This window comes from Bombus flavifrons, chromosome 3, assembly GCF_040668555.2.
Source record: "Bombus flavifrons isolate JBK064 chromosome 3, iyBomFlav1_principal, whole genome shotgun sequence".
Lineage (NCBI taxonomy): Eukaryota > Metazoa > Arthropoda > Insecta > Hymenoptera > Apidae > Bombus > Bombus flavifrons.
Window position 1 is genome coordinate 8,397,967 of NC_138444.1, and position 17,569 is coordinate 8,415,535.

General features: G+C 37.7%; 1 protein-coding gene across 3 annotated transcripts in view; it reads left to right on the top strand.

Annotated features, from left to right (window-relative positions):
• The window catches only part of SK (small conductance calcium-activated potassium channel), a 229,694-nt gene that overhangs the window by 50,925 nt on the left and 161,200 nt on the right, over window positions 1-17,569 (top strand). The gene's annotated exons all lie outside the window — the stretch shown is intronic.

Genomic DNA, 17,569 nt, shown 5'->3' on the forward strand with positions numbered 1-17,569 from the left:
AAGTTTGAAAAACGATAATGAACGCTTCTTCGAAGGAAACTTTGCTGGCTCGGGATTCATTGCTTGAAAGATAACGATATCGTTTGATGTCATATGACTGGATGGTTATCGAGTCGATAGAATAATTCGATAGAAACTGATGTCTCCTGATGTCTTCCAGATCAACATTGTGATGTTTAACTTATGCTAAAATTAAAACTATATCTGAGCAGCCTTCTAGGAAAAACCTGAAATTTTAGTTTTAACTTTTTAATGTTAGCTACGTTTGAATTGGTAATTATAACAAAGTGGTCCGTAAATAAATTACGATTACAATTATAATACGTTAGTTTTTTCGGGTTACAGCTTCTCCAGAAATAAATAAACGGAACTACAGATCATAATAGTAGGAGTTGAGAGGAAAACATGACAGACATACGCTAGCCCATAAAAATTGAATCATAAGACGAATTTCCACATAAGACCATGTCTGACTATAACCTGAATCATATTGCTTGAATACGCTGCAAGGAAGTAGCTATAACCGTGAGGACCTTAACTTCCGAGCGTTCTACACGATTCTACTTGGTCCGACCATAAATTTCATCTTCCATTTGTTCGTTCCTCGAAACTTGTATTGTCACGGTTCAGAAGCTACGTAGCATTTTTGTATCAGGGGAGGTTAAAACAAAAAAATGCATTTCCTATGTTAGATTTTGCACGTGTATCGGGAGAATTCGTAACGGGTTTCGTGACCAAAATCCACTTATTTCAGCTTCTGGTGCTGCAAATTCGAATCCTAGGAGAATTAACGTTATGATTAGAGTGGAAACTATTACACTTTCGGTTATCGTCGAATATTACCGTTCCGCTACACGAACAGAATAGGTTTCCTTTTCGTTCTTTGTTCTTGTATTGTCCTCTAACAGAAAATAGGAAAATGTAAAGGGAAATGGAGAAAGAAAGAGACTATTCGCTTCGTTTAAAAAAGTTTTGTTAATAAAAGCTCTCGTAGAGCATTAGAAACGATAGAACGAAGCGCAAAGCAGACGGAAGCTACGTAATAGGAGAATGCCACGTTTAATTAAAGTCTTTTGGCTCAAAGAGACGATAGGAGGAGAATCGAAACGGAAGAAAAAAGTATAATACCCGTAGTATAGGAGATAATTAAAATCGCGAACCACTGTGTGTGACCAGTAATTAAAAGAACTAGCGTCTGTTTTTCCAAGAGAACTCGGTTTCTTCGACGAAATCTACGCAAAACATTTCGGAACACGAGTAAGTCGTGTACGCACTAATGACCGGCTACGTCAGGAGGATAAGCAAGAAATTTCCGGAATTCATGAATAATAACGACACCCTGGATGCAGCTTGGTCGAAATTCAACGTGAGACCAGCACGAGGACAGGGACATACGGTGTTCGTCAGTGTGTTACCGATTAATTGGAAGCACGTCGAGCTGGAGTCGAGCCGTCGAAAACGATCGAACACCAGAGCCAGGTCATTCGGTTCAACGTTGCATTATGCACGGTCGTTCCTCGCCAGACGATCCTCGATTACGCTTGACGGACGTTAATTCGATTAAGATCGTTCGCCGGATGTATTTTCGGCGACACCAGCGACGCTCGCCATCGACGTTCTGATTATTCAATGGAATCCCAAACGAGACTGTCCTTAATAGGAATGGACAGTGATGAAATGGTAGTCTACTCGGTTTTAAATTATTTACTCTCGGAAATAGGAAAATTGAACTGACAGGATGGGTCTAATATTAACGTTTTCATTTGGTATTAGAATCACAAGGCTTATAAAGTCTTGAAAATCTACGAACATATCGAAATACACTGTCTCCGACGCTGGTAAATATGGATACAGCAAATAATCGTATAAATTTTATAGAATGCAAGTGCAAGCCTAAAGAGAAATTTATTAAGATTATGAAAGTGCGTTTCTGAAACCCCTAAAACAATTTTATTATTCTTAATTCGTCGTCTCATTTTAAGATGAAAGATATTTCTTCTAAGATGTAAGACTGTCGTGTTTTCTATCAAGATAATTTAGAAATGCGAATAAACTCTCTTGTCTTAAAATACAATTTATCAGTCGCAAATGTCTCTAATTGTTTCGTTCCGCGATCTTAACTCTCCGCAAAAAAAGCAAGAACGAGTAATCAGGTGTGGCTGTGCTCCAGCAAGGGTGATTAACAGGTACAATTAGAAAAGGGAAATTTACAGCACCATTTCAGTGAATTATACGCGCTGCTGAACTGCCGGCTGAGATCGTTCCTCCACCATTGCTATAAGCATCGATTAAACGAGGAAATTTGTAACAAAGTGGCTAGGACGTCACGTTCGTTTACCATTTTTCAACTTTTCGCAATTTCCTAGCCAACTTATCGATAACGAAGAATCGATGAACCTTTACGAGAGTCGCTGAGTTACAGTGCAATCGGTTTTGGAGATTGAGGACACCGACAAGGCTATGTGGTCGGCTCTTCAAAGAAAGCACTAGTGAGAACAGGCTTTGTTCTCTTTCTTATATATCAGTTAATTAAGTTAATGAATACTGATTATAGACACAGGCCAAACCGAGGTCTGTGGACGAGTGCTAGTTTATCTTGATAGCTAGCTATCAATCGTTTCCTGCTTTCGAGATTCCACTTAATTTGAAATTCTCGTATCCGCGACAAGTTTCTAAGCTCGTATTACGTCGGATTAGCAGAAAGCTCAAGTTCCTTTCCCTCCGTATTTTGTTGCTTAACTAAGCGGCTAAAGGTTAATTAAAGTAGACAGTTGCGAGAAGTGACCATGTCACAAGTTTGCTCTCGCGTGGTAGCATTTGCTCGTCCCGCTATGAGTTTGAATTGCTCGCTCCTGTTAACTGCCTACGTGCTTCTTTTCGTATACTATATCCACACGACGGAAGCATTCTGAAAATGTTGACGGCGCTGCTTGTTGCTGCGAGAATTTGTGTTTGTTGATCTGATTCATGATAAACAAGATTTAAGTTCCATTTGAATCTAATAATACGATTGTATAATTTAATTTACCATTAATTCATAAAAATAGAACGAACGTATTCATCGTTCGTAGACGTCACCATCTTAGCGACAAGTATCCTAATTTGTCAGTGATTTGCGGTATAAGATCGTATTAATCAAGCCGCTCTTGATACAGATGCTCCTTAATCAGATCAAATTCCAGCAGTCTATATATGCTCGCCAAGTTCGGACATTGCAGATTCCATGTGGTTATAGTGTCGCACAAAAATCATAATTTGCATGTTACGCTCGTATTCTTCATTTCTATTACCAGCTGTATTGTTATTGTTTGTTACCCTAATTATTTCGAGCAAAATTCTGTTCGTTTGCTATGCCCATTGTTACGAATAAATTACATTTCCAGATAATTCCGATATCGGATGCAGTTGAAACTTTTTACCTGCATTTAAACCATCGTCGAATATTCAATCGTATATACAGACTCCAATCGTATTTGCTTCATTTTTTATATACGCGCAACGCTCGTAAATTGAAACTTCAACAAACGGCGGGACGTTTCTCTGCATAAAATGCTCGTTCACTCCGTTGAAAATTCGTGTCGAGGCGAGCTTAAACTCGCGGCAGTTTTCCACGTTTCCACACGCACGATCGTGCAACGCGGTTCCGGCGATCGATCATAACCGTTGGAAAATGAAAGAGAGACAGAACGAGGAGAGAGAGAATGGCCACGTGGAAGTAAGGTGCGAAAAAAAGGAACACCTTTGGGAGAGGCGTGCATATAGCCAAGGTAGTCATGGCCTATGCAACTTCTACAACACTTCGAGAAAGCGGAAACTTTTGTTAAAACGTGACCTCGTCGTGAGTTCTCCGCCTGTTTCGACGTCCCTATATTTAATCTCGTACTTAACTTTTCGCCTATACTTATTATGCGTTTCAATTTTTTGCCATACGCAAACGAAGTTTTGAATATACTTTTTAAACTGTAATATAACACTGTATACTTGTAACTCGCATGACTATATAACCTGGTGTAATTAGAAGTTACTGTGGAACCTTCAAGTTAATAGGCAGTCAAAGTTTCTAATGACTTTATGCATATACCTACATACTTAGTACCTAATTCAAGAAAAGATGTTCAATTCTATGTATTTTGCGCAAACTTCAACAAAATCAGATTTATGAATCTTAAATTTTGTTCACGACCACATCACGATATTTTCAACACGATTAGTTCTGTTGTATTTTTCCTTTTAGTTGCCATAACACCTAGCAATGAGATCTTTTTATAAAGATATAAATACCAAGAAACAAGGTGATATCTTATAGTCAATTATTACTGTTATCATTCATTTCATCTGTCATTTTCGCCTCAGCGTACTAATTATTGTTCTGAGTCACTATGAACGTGCCTCTATAGAGGAAAGTAAGCATTGTATATTTCGTAGATATCTGCTCGATTTGCTCAATGAAAATTATTCAATCATTTAACAATAGAAACATTATTTCCTTTAGAATTTACCATTCCTCTGTCAAATTATCCACGTAGAAATCTACACAAAGAATACATATATTATATAAAAATAATACACACAAAACGTATATAAGAAATATGCAATTAAGATGCAAAGATTATGCCGTAATAAAAATTATATTCCAATCTGCTGCAAATAACAAGCATCTCATTTCATCAACGAAAACTAAAAATAATTCACATAGTCGGCTACTCCCATTGCCAATGCCCATTGCCATTTATCTCTGGACACAGGCTCTTGAACCTTGGAAAGCGGTGGTTTGCCATGCGGAAAGGTTATCGTTACCAAGCGGATATACAACGAACCAATGATTCTTGACTCATCATCGACGCTGCCCATCGAGCCGCTCTGTTTCGTCGCTCGACTCTCTTTCGAGTGGCCTCGCATCTCTGTTCGAGATCCACTCGACGCGACGCGGTTATATGCATACCCGTGCGTCCAAGACACGTTTCGAGGGATCATCGGTGAACGCAAGTGCAATATGTATTACATAAACTAGAAATGGCAGCATATCGATCGCAGTCCGCACTATTAGATAGGCCTGTATAAGCATTTCGCGTGTTCATCAGCGACATTCCGTGCCCCGTGAGGGAGACACATTTATTCGTTCTAGGAATAGAAAGGTTTTACAGGGAGAAGAGTACGTTGAACAATACTCTGGAGCACGGCAGTCAATAGTCGTATTAGCTCTGCTGCGTTCTTTGTATCGTTTTAAATTCGATTGTGTTTCTTATTGGCAACAAATTTGTTAAAGGAAGATTTGAAAGAATCGTTGTAGATGCGTATAATTTCCTGTCTTACGTGTATGCAAATGGCTTTCTTCAATTATGAACTATCATCTTGTTCAGTAACACAAGAGTTAGATTAGGACATATACATGCGAAGATTACGATAGTGTTAAGAAGGGTCAGGGAAAAAGCAAATATGTGATCGTGGAATTTTAAATTATATATATACCAATTGTTGCTAGTTATATGATTTTGTTGAAGAATGATATTTGTATGAAAATATAACAACTGTGCTTTTCTACTTACTCCAAAGTACAACAGATATATTTTTCAATTGTTTATTATAGTGAAGAAAATAGAAATAAAACTTGCGGTAAAACTACACTTAGAAGAAGAGAAACTGTGAAACAGGATAGTATACACAGATGCTTATCGCAACAAAACGAGAATCGCTGAACGCTACTAATACGGGATAGAGGCAGCTTACGAAAACGCAAGCAAGAAGTGAAGATTTTAATTTCACCTCTGATATTGCCACGATTAGCAGAAATTTCAGGTTAAACCTGGCATGTGAAAATATTTGCTTGTCAACCTATCTTATTAGAGGGTTTGCTTTGGTAGAACGTACGATAGGAATGAGAACGGGGTGAAACGCGGTAGATAGATTGAAAAATATTGGAAGTGCGCTTCGATTTCAGCTGTGTCGTTGTTTGTGACAAATGCACGTGCGATCGCGTGTAGTGATTGGAATTTACGTTTGCCTGTAATTCGGTACCGCTATGTCTGTCCAAGTTTCTGGCCCAGAAACTCGAGAACATTCTGTTTTATTATCTGTTCCAAAATTGAAAATCGTTGTTGGTTCTACAGTCGCCCATGAAGGTATTCCAATAGTTACGTAAAGAGAATTTTTATATGTATATCGTATGTGTCATAAAAGAGATTTTGAAATTTCGTTGTGACGTACGTAAGCGATTATAAATTCGGCTCGTAAATCAAACTTGATCTCTGCTCGTCTATTACGAACTATGTATAAACTTCTGCTGCTAGCAGATTCAGTAGGTACTTTAGTGTTCAAAGTTTTGATATTTACGTATCTGGAACTTGTATCTCGAGAGTGCTTCGTCCCTTGTATAAATTCATCCGTGTGTAAGCTCTAGCAGGGGAACGATGTCAATTAATTTGAACTTGCTAATTGACGATTTGTTTTTATTACAAATATGAGAAGGGGGAAAGGATAATGTGGTATCCTAACCTTTTTACTCACGTAACGTTTATCCTCGGAAGCTCATGAATTTTATCACTTCAATTTCGAATACCTAATTTTAAGTAAATATGTCTTTCATTGTTTAATATCTACTAAGTATTGTTCGCAGCTCCATATTGTTTATTTAGAGTAGAAATAAATTTGTATATTTTATTGTTCGATACTTTATGTGACCGTTTTCTGGTTCTTTTACCAAAATACCCATGGGACTAGGTAAAAGGGCTGTAAATAGTTAGTTTTATCCTTCTTGTAACTTGACCTACTTCGAGGAGTAAACTGTTGTAACATCTTAGTAAACCTGTCCAAGCCAATACTACTTTCGACGAACCATTCCTGGAGATATTTGCAAGTCTCTATCTCTAAAACTAAATAAATTCTCAAACGAAGTAACCTTCCATCCTTTAGATCAAGTAAAATTTTGTCCCTTTTAAACGTTCAATAAATAGAAAATATACATAGCTGCTGTACTGGTCATGGACGATCTTTAACATCTCTTTTTCAGTCCGCCACATAAAATTACAAATACACGCACGAAGCAAATCGAGTTTCCACGCTGCAAGAGGTGAAAGAGAATTCGAAACGTTGCACTAAAATATTGATCTGGCGGTCGCTCGAGTTCACGAGGATTTATTCATTAGATCCAAAGACGCTCGAATATCTAAGCTGCATAACTATTTGGTTTCACCGCAAACTTTAATTAGAACCGTTCTAATTAATCCGCGGCGATCTCCTCGAAGAACAATCGACAAGCACTGACGGCCAAATATTTCGAGCCATTCTGCCGGAAATGTCACTCGTCGCAGCTTAGAGCTCGTTAAACGCTCGGTCTGCCGCTTGTCACTCGCGTCACCGACTCATCGAACGTACAAACACGGACAACCGCGGCAAATTGCCGCGTAACAACCCGACGAAACCTTAACCGGTACGCTTATGCACTTCCGGTTGCGGTGAACACGTGCTACTAGCATCTTCGACGAAATGTTTCCTCCATCTTCTTAGAATTTTCCCATTTGAAGCCTCGTTTGGAGTGAATTCGAATTCAAATACGTTTAGTTAAGAACTTGCCTGATACACGCGTACTTGATAAATTTTCAAATTTCACTAGAAGCTACGAGACATGAGCACGAAATAGAAGTCACAATTGAAAATGTAATTGAAAATATATTTGAACACTCGATTCATTGTTCTATGAATGAATAATAATTATTTGTATTATACAACATATTGTAAATAATTAATTGTACTAATGAATATTTGGTAGGACCAGTCTTACCACTAATTATACGTACGTTTAGGACAACTATTCATATCGCATACTAATTTCTCACGATGTGTATGTTTGCAACGAATATTTTGTAATTTCTAGATACATTGTCATTTCAAATTTTACCAATATAATGACAACAGTCGTGTCCACTTACAGCGCTGACGAAAGAATAAGTTTTTAGTTGTATCCACGTGTTGAGAAATGAGAAATAATTTTGGGGATAATTGCCGCATCTCTAAAATGTGTGAATATCTAGATATGATCTCCTCGTCTTTATTCAACGTAGATCTTTCTTCAGTAGATTCTCAAGCTGGTAGCGGCGGCCACGAAAATATGGGCTACACGTACCAACATATTAATACTGGCAGGCTACGTTTAAACTTTCCATGCACCGATACACGTGAGCTGAAAATTTGCAATTTAATTCCGGGCTAATTTAAATTCAAAACGAACCGCGTAATCTCGAGCTCTCGCAAGAATTCCTCGACGAAAGTTTGGTCGAATATAAATCTGTCAGGTGAATCGTTTAACCAAGGGATTCGCTAGTTGTTGAGATTCGTTGGCGCAACGAATATTCAATGGTTCGTCAACCGTCTACTGCAAAACGTAACATTCTCTGTAGATGGATTGATTCGATTTCGTTCGGAAGCAGAAGGTCACGCGGTATAATCGAGTTTCCTGAACATATAGATTCCGCCGGTTACATAGTTTACAGCCTTGCGCATACTCCGATCGAATCTGAATAAACTATATGCTCACAATATCTTTCCGATGTTACATTTATAGACAAGCGTTTAATCCATTGAAGGGTATCGATTTGTCTGAAACTATGAGATTTGATCTAAATCTGTACTTTGTCATAAGTTCTGTACATTGCTGCTACTTCGTTCGATCGTAGTACAAGATACTGTGAGTTGCATAGGATACATAGTTTATATAATATACGTTATATACATGCAATAATGTTACATAGGTGTGATGCTTGAGATGATCATTCATATACTAATTTTTTATTGAGTATATGTGTGTAATAATTATCTTGTAATTTCTATATACATTTCTAGATTGGTTTGAAACTTTATCAGTTAATTATAATCGTTGTGTCTCATTACGATACTAATAAAAAATTTCGAAACGTTTTATATAATACATGCAGTATGGACATAAAATCTTTCTATGATGAACATTCCAATATTTTCGTGAGCCAGTGTATGTTACCGCAACAAATATAAATCTTAACAGTTTCTACTTTTTGGAGTGTTCGTACTATACAATGAAGGAGTTAATGTTCGATATATTCTTCCTTCTTCTATCTATATTTTTCTTCCAATCATCTTCTCACCAATCATCAATTCGCGATCCAAGCGAGTAACGTTGCAGTGCTATCTAATCACAAGGCCTAGAACTGTTTGATGCATTGCTTCAGATAGCAATAGCGAGCGAAACTTTCTGACGAAAACGACACCTATGGCAACACGGCGATTGCACGAAACACGCTATCGGCTGAAATTCCACCGCCTTTCCAGCCAATTCTTCATCTGAGGCTACTTTACGGTCGTGCCCACTGTTATCTACCCTTCCTCTATTGCAGTCACCCCTTGGCGCGCTCTTTCTTCCCCTTTATTGGCAGCCGTGCGGCGCTGAGAGGATTTACTTTCGAAACTCGGGGATTTTCTCACCCTGCACGCTGATTTTCCCGTTTCTTGGCTTGTGACTGCCAAGTCTGACGTATCCCTGTGTTCCCCAGCGACCGGATGTGATTCTAGCAAGTCGACAGAATTAAGTTCTCCGAGGTAGAATCGACTGGGAAAATGGTCGTTAGAATATTTTAGAAAATCCAATAAACTCGTTCGGTTTGTACTTGATCCCCAACCAATTCTACGGTTATTGAAATCGTTTAAAGGAATAAGTTGCATATTTGTGCGGAACTGTTTGAACAGATCGAATAAAATGGCTGAGATTCGTCCAGAGAAACTGGAATCTTGTCGATTGCTTTGTATTTCTTTGTACGGATACGAAGAGGATTCAGTGTTTCTTATTCATCAGGATTTTAGCTTTTATTGTTTGTTTTCAGAGCTTGTAAACGTTTAGATTGTCACTATTTTTTCAATTATGCTTATATATTTAGAGTACGTCTTCACATGCAAATTCATATTTTTACGAGTGTAATTTCAAATCATCAGGTAAATTTTTCTTGTCTGTATTAATTTTACATTGCTTAAAAGATACTTTTACTTTAATTTCGTTGAATTTACCGTTCGAAAGGTAAGGAGAATAAACACAAAAATATCGCTTTGCGTCTTTATCTAATGATTTTCCCGTTTAGCCCACGTGCTGTATCAGTCTTGTTGTAACATGTGAACTCGTACAGGTAGTCTTCATCGTCAGCATACAAAGTTCCTGCGAAGTTTGCTCGAGCCTGATAAGCTCGTCTTAATGTGCCCCAAGAACACCAGCCTCTCCTCGATTCTCATCCCTAACTTAATATGTATCGCTGGTCGAGATACGGCACATATGTCGAGTTATCGAAGCTTTATTCACCAGAGACGCAATACGTCTTTCCAATGATACCCAATTAGAAGCCTTAACGAGCTGAAACTCACTGAAACGTGCTCATTAGTGCTTGCATGATACGATGTGTACATCGATGTCAAATTTTTGCGAATTGGGGTCAAGGAATTTTCGAATTTTTGACGTTTCAAAACCCACTTTACTATTTGTTGACTGTTGTCAGATCGAATGTTTATTCATACGTTTTTCCGATAAAAAAAGGGGAAAATAAAAAATTTCATTCAGGATGCAACCTATAACTATTCCGGATTCCGGTTCTTTTACTTTTAGACTACTTTTAGATTACATGTATTGAACTTGACTCGAGACACATAAAACTAAAAACACAACTAAAAGTCAAAATTGTGGAGAGGTGTCATAATAATTCATATGCGAGTATATAATGTAGAGCTTTGTAATCTGGAATCAGATGTTGTATGAAAATTACGCATTTGTTAGCAAACAACACCGTAGTATATAGAAATCAGATCCGCAGTTTATGTATTCAGAGAGAATTCTTGTATGATAATTCTAAGAGCAACTTTTATACATTGCTCTTGAGAAGACTACTGATAATATATAATTTATAATTTAATATAAATATACAGGGTGGTTGGTAATTGGTGGTACAGGCGGAAAGGGGGTGATTCTACGCGAAACAAGAAGTCGAAAATATAGAATAAAAATTTGTCGTTTGAGGCTTTGTTTTCGAGAAAATTGACTTTGAATTTTCGCTCGGTACGCATGCGGTTCGTTATAACGGATCTCACTGCAGATCGTTATCTCGATGGAAAAATTAAAAAAAAAAAAAAATTAAAAAAATATTTATTCTATATTTTCGACTTCTTTTTTTGCGTAGAATCACCCCCTTTCCGCTTGTACCGCCAGTTACCAACCACCCTGTATAATTTAAGATACCAATAAAACCTTCAAAGTAGATTCTACAGAACATCAAAAGTGTCAAAATACTTTGCTAATAGTTCGCTACGTAAGATTCTCTAAACCTAACTATAAATAAACATGGGGCCGTACAAACATCAAAAAAGGTTCGTCAAAGGGAATTTCGATGAGTAGGAAGTGATGATGGACGACGTTGATAAATCAGTTGCGATGAAGAAAACCGCAGATCAACGTCTCTCGAAGATCCTCGAAACGAAGGTCGTCTTTTAGACTTTCGTCGCGACTCTAATTAATGGACAGAGGCGAGGCAGGCGAACGACGGCTTCAAACACGACATCCAAGTGCGCCGTTGTGCCTGTCCTTCGCGTTTACATGTCCTAATTCCATAATGCCGCGCAGAAGGACCATCCAAGAATACTTAGGCTTCAAGGCGAATTAAAGCGACCTGTTTCAGCGATTAATTTGTCACTCATCCGGCTCATAGGTCGTGAAACGCTCGACAAACGAAGCTGCGAAGATTTGTTGGGACGATGCTGAATTCTCTTTACAAAAACAAAGGAAAATTTGAGCAATGTGCAAGGAACGTAACAGCAGAGTCGACGAAATGGTTGAAGAACGTCTGAAATGAGGCGGCTGCGTGCCGAGCGCATTCATTTCCTTCTAGCAAATCGTGTGCAGGCTTCTTCTTGAGTTACGAGGTGGTTTAAATTTATTACGTTCTGACGATTGCTCGTGAAGTCGAGCGCATAAAGAATGATGAAGCAAGAATTAATTGGAGGGTGAGATATTTCAAGTTTGTGGTTTGATTGGTTAATGTAATTATTGTCGAAAATGTTACGTTTCGAGATAAATAATTAGAGATAGCTTAAGAATATTTGGCTCAAAAAAGTAGCTCGGCTACTAGCAATAATTAACACTAAAATGTCTCTCCGCAACACGTTAATTATCTCGAATAGTATCTAAGTACGATATACCATTTCTTCACTTATCGGAATTTTTTCTTGACTGTGTATAAAGCAATATCGAACGCCAGCTATTCACAGTCTTAATCAAAGAACTCGAAACCTTTGACCTTCGAACAGTACAAACTCGTTCTATTGAAAATGTGGAGGGGTCAAATTAACCACTGGATGAATAACCAGCTGAGTAGTTCGTCAAAGGCAACGTGGATGCGGTGGTATTCCGCGAGCCATTTATCGAAATCCTGTTCGCAATTCGACAGAAAGGCTCGCGGCTAAACCCCGAACACTTGCGTAAATATACAGAAGCCTATTTTCGTGAGGATGTCGTCTACTGGAAGGGAAACTAGAGAGAGAGAGAGAGAGGCAAACAAGCGACACGTTTTCGACGCGATGTCTCGTGCACATGGAATGCACGTTCCATTCCGTTTCTAATGCGTACTGCTTCGTCATGACAATATTATAAACAGTGGGGCGTTCTCACGCGGAACTGTTTCAACAGGGCTATACACTTCGAAGCCGTGCTCGACGATAAAAGGCGAAGAAATTGTCGTCGGTGAATGCGGGGCTTCCTGCATTCTTTTTTGCTAAGACGTCGCATCGTATAGTGCAACGATAACAGAAGCACGGAAAAAACATAATGGTTTCGTAGGTGGAATTTCTTTTCTCTCTTCTCTCTTTTCTCTTTTACCTTGTTTTCTTCTTTCCCTCTCTTTTCTATAACGCGATTATTTTGGAGAAATGTGCTTCCTGTGAAGATAGCATGAGGGCGTCGATGAAAATCTAGAATCCTAGTTAGTAATTCAGGAATTTATATCTCAGTTGCGGAAAAATATAGAAAATTAATATTTCGCGAAAAAATCATGCAAATCCCTGAATGTACTGATATGAATTTAGAACATTTCTATGAAGGATTATGAATTTTTCGTTTCGACCACACTTGTGGATTTCGTCCTGAATTCTTATATCTTTTTTAATACAGGATTTTTATTTACACGAATTTGCCTATTTAATAAAAACCTGTTATTTTGTATGTTTTTGATAGTCCTAACGTTAAAGCGTTAAACGACAGGTATGAAGATTCCATGTGACTCTTCTTTTCGACAGCGAATATTTCATACAAAAGCAATTTTCGAGATGCACACGCGGCGCGTAATAATAGGCTTGTTGTTATGTAGGAAACACGAGCCGTCGTTGCGTGTTATGCAAATTTTTCATGAAAATGGGAATTTAAGGTGACGAAGTTTCTCCACGGAAGTTGAAAAGGTTTGGTGAAAAATTCAACGAGTAGTCTCCATTAAAGCTCCAATTATATCTTTGTTCAATATGCAAAATCATTCACGTTGAATTTAAATAAAATTCAAACGTCTTTCAACAGGAACGATCGACCAATTTTATCCTGGCTTATCATGGTGGCTTTTTTAAAAAGGAACTTTCAATTAGCTACAAAGCGAAATAAATACATTGCTTCACTATCGCAAAAGCTCGTTTTAAAGTTGTGGAAAAACCAGCTTCCTATTCGTACAGCTTCTATGCTTTCGTTGAAACAATGTTCCTTGCTTTCAGGCTCGATCTCATACTCCTTCGTGTGTAATGCGCAGGTTTAGCGAGGAAGAAGTTCGAGTAGCTATCCTGTCGTTCAACGTGTCTACATCCTCCAGCTTTAAAGGGATCCATGCAGTTTTATAAAAGAACGCGCTTACATCTCCGTATATATCTGCGTGTACGTGCTCATACGGGTTAGATGAGAGTTCATATTTGGTTGGAAGTTAGTCGAGTGCAAACTATGTGACTGAGAAGTTGAAAACTGTCCTGTAGTCACGTCATACAAAAAGAAAAGAGGTTGAGTTCTATTTTGCGTAGGTATTACGTTCTCGTTACCATACATGCCATCTTGTGTTTTTCAATTATTTCAATGTTCCTTCGTGTTCTTCGTGCTTCTTTAAACTTGCAAACGTTGCTGCTTCCGCGGTTTTATCGTCGTTCGTTGCTTTTATTAGATTTTAATTTATTATCCAAGAGGAAGGGGATCGTTACTTTAAAAATATCAACGTCGAGAACGGATCTCGCATCGTTTCGAAAACGTTTACTCGTCCGTCTTCGTCGCGTCTGCTTTCTCATCAAGAACGAAAATAGCTTCCTTCACCGGCGAAATGGAAATGCGTCGACTTGCCACGCGTCTGTCGGTGCACCGTGCAGCTGCATGTTTTCAGCGGTTCTTTTATTTTCCTTTTTTTATCGGAACGATCTTCCGTATAAATTTTTCGAAAAATATACTTACACACAATATCTTCCTTTTTTCCTTGTAACAGCGTAGCTGTAGAACATCAAAACGAGTGAAAAGTTCGGAGGTGAAACGATTCTTGACATTTGCGAACATGATGAAACGATTCCTGACATTTCAGTGGTCGCAAACCCTTTTAATTATTAGCCTGGATGTGATGTACGCGAGTATGGTCGATCTAGATCGGCACTAAATAAAACGCCCCTCCAGCCAAATATGTGAACGTATTCAGGTTCACCGAGGATTTCACCGAACAGAGCGATGCTATCGTGCAGGTTTGAAATGGTGATGCATTTTCAGAGCGCTCGATAAAACGTAGGAAACGAACGAGCCGAATGTAAAATTTCGATTACCAGGATAATGCCAGGAAGTTTTGATATTCAAATTTGGGATAGATTTAGAAAACATGGGAGAGTCAATCGTGATTTACTGCAAAGACCAAGGAAAAGGAAATGTTTATTTATTTGTGTGATTGATAAAAAGAATGCTAATGCTACGAATATATAATTATTTTTGAAGGTAAAATACTATACACCAGTGAAATAGAACGGTGGAAGCAGTTAATGTAAATTAATTATGTCGCAAAAACAAAGGCGAACAAAGGATACATAGTAAATTCTTGTGTACGTCCGGTTCTATTGTACGATGGAATTATACATGGTGTTATTAGCGAAATTTTAGATGTTACCGCCTAATTGTCAGAGATAGTAGATTTTCTTGTGTAACAGCATCTTTGCTAATACAGTCAAAGTGAAATTCTACACGTGAATTTTGTTACAAGCTAGCTGATTCTTCTTCAATCTTCAATTCTTCAAAAGAGTCTTATTCAATATAAAATCGTAGAAACTATTTATACAAGGACAGTCTGTAATTTATAATTTGTAATTTTTCGATTCATTAATATTAAATATTAACCGGTAAATTACGATGTAAGAAGATTTTGATATTAGAACTAGTCCTGTAAGTATCCATTGCAGACTCTACAAGCGTCAGTAAAATATTATACGTCGTCGATGTGAAAAAGTTCGTTACAAAGGAGAGAAATGTAACTTTCGTTAGTATTCACGGCAAAGAGGATATAAAAAGAGGTCAAAGATCGTTCAAGTCCCATTTTCCTCGATTCTATCACGTTCGAATTTGCGTGCGGTCAGCAATCGGCATCCGTACAAATTGCACCAGCCTCGCATCTCTCGTCAGCCATTGCGAAATGGCTTGGAGTTTTTCAGGCTGGCAAACGAAAAAGACCGGCTAGCTGCTCTGTTCATCCATTATTCCTCATTTACGTCCACGAATTGAAGGTAACGGCGAATTTCATTTCCATGATTCACCCGGTGCACGATATACGTTGACGATCACATTTACTCTATCCTCATCGAGTCCGCCTCTTTCCTGCTTGTGGTATTTTGTATTTCAACTATGCAGCCAAGAATGATAGACAAGCAAATATATTTGGAAATTACTCTACTGTATTCTAAGATTGAAATGTCTTACGAATATATAGCGTTTTCATTGTTTCTGACCATATTGTAGGAACGTAATCAACAAGTAAAAATAAGAATATTATAAATTATATAAAGTTTTGTTGGTAACATTTTAGTATAAATTTACATAAACAACCCAAAGTTACATTTTGTTAATAATATATTCATCTTGCACAACAAAAACAAATATATTAATAAAACAAGTAAATTTGAATAAGTAAATTTTTCAGATCACAAGTCAGCTAATTATTGCGTTGCATATAAAAAGAAAAGTATAAGAAAAACAGTGCGGCTGTGATTGGAAATTTTTAGCTGGTAGTACGTAGGCAAATATTGAACGCAGCTTGAAATACGAGCGTAGCAACAGATTCTGTATTATAGGATACTAGAGATTGATCGTGTTTACTTTACCTATAATGCAACTAATCGCGATCGTGCAAAATAAGATCGCTTCGAATGCTTACATTCTCACTTCTGAATATGAAATGCTGATACAAGCTTGATATCGATGTACATAGTATGAAATTTATTATACCTACAAATTTATTGAGGATTTTACTGAATATTAGCAATTGCGTCATTAATCCTTTGCATTACTTATCCATGCGGAGGTGGTATCGATTGTATCGTGTTATCATGAAAATGGAAATAAAATATACACAGTTAATATTTAGTACTTTCATTTCAAGTAACGTTTAATATTTGTTCGTAATTTGGTTGAAATAAAACCAAACGTCATATGAAATTTTTTGTAGATTGCATTTTGGAATTTCCGAGAAGATTGAAAATACTTCGGATGTCTATTAGTAATAAAGTTTTTCCTATAACATCTTTTGCAGATTATATCTTGCAACCTAATAAAATACGAAAATTGAAAACGCTGGATATAAATAATAGAATTTTCGGAACGTGATTTGTTCGGCATCGTAATTCTGTTGGTCTGGTTTCTTTGGAGTTTGGAATTTAAATTGCCATATTTAAGGAGAAATCTCGTGGAAAATCGCGCTGAGCCTCGGTCAGGCTTGTGTATTTTAGCGGATACGTGAGGAAACTGCACGACGAAGGCATGACAGGCGGTAAATCTGCAAACGAGTAAACGAGGGAACGAAAACGATAAGTTTCGTGACGAGGCGGCAATCTGGTGGAGTCAAGGACCGTACGTTTGAAGCCAACGACACGTTCAATCGGTTGTCGATATTCGAAAGTTTAGAGCGTGTCTCTACACACGGGCATGTTAGAAGTCAATATTCACGCGTGCATCGGAAACTCAGTAACATTGATTCTTGGATTTCGTGGAATTGCCAGGATTCGAGGAACATCGGGTTACATTAGATTTGCAGACGGAAGTTGAACGAAGAAAAGTTCGCCTTTAACGGACAGCAAATCGATTGAAAGAAAGACGAACGAGCAATTGAATCAGCTCCATTATGTATGTGGTGTATGCAATATATGAATTCATCACGTAATTTCACTATTTTATCATCGATGAATCTTTCAAATCCTCAAAAACACATCGTCGTAAAAATTGCTATGAAAAATTGTTAAACGAGTCGATCGTTAACACTAGAAATATTAAACCAATCAAAATGACTGGTATAAACCCTTTTGTATTCGCAATTACTAC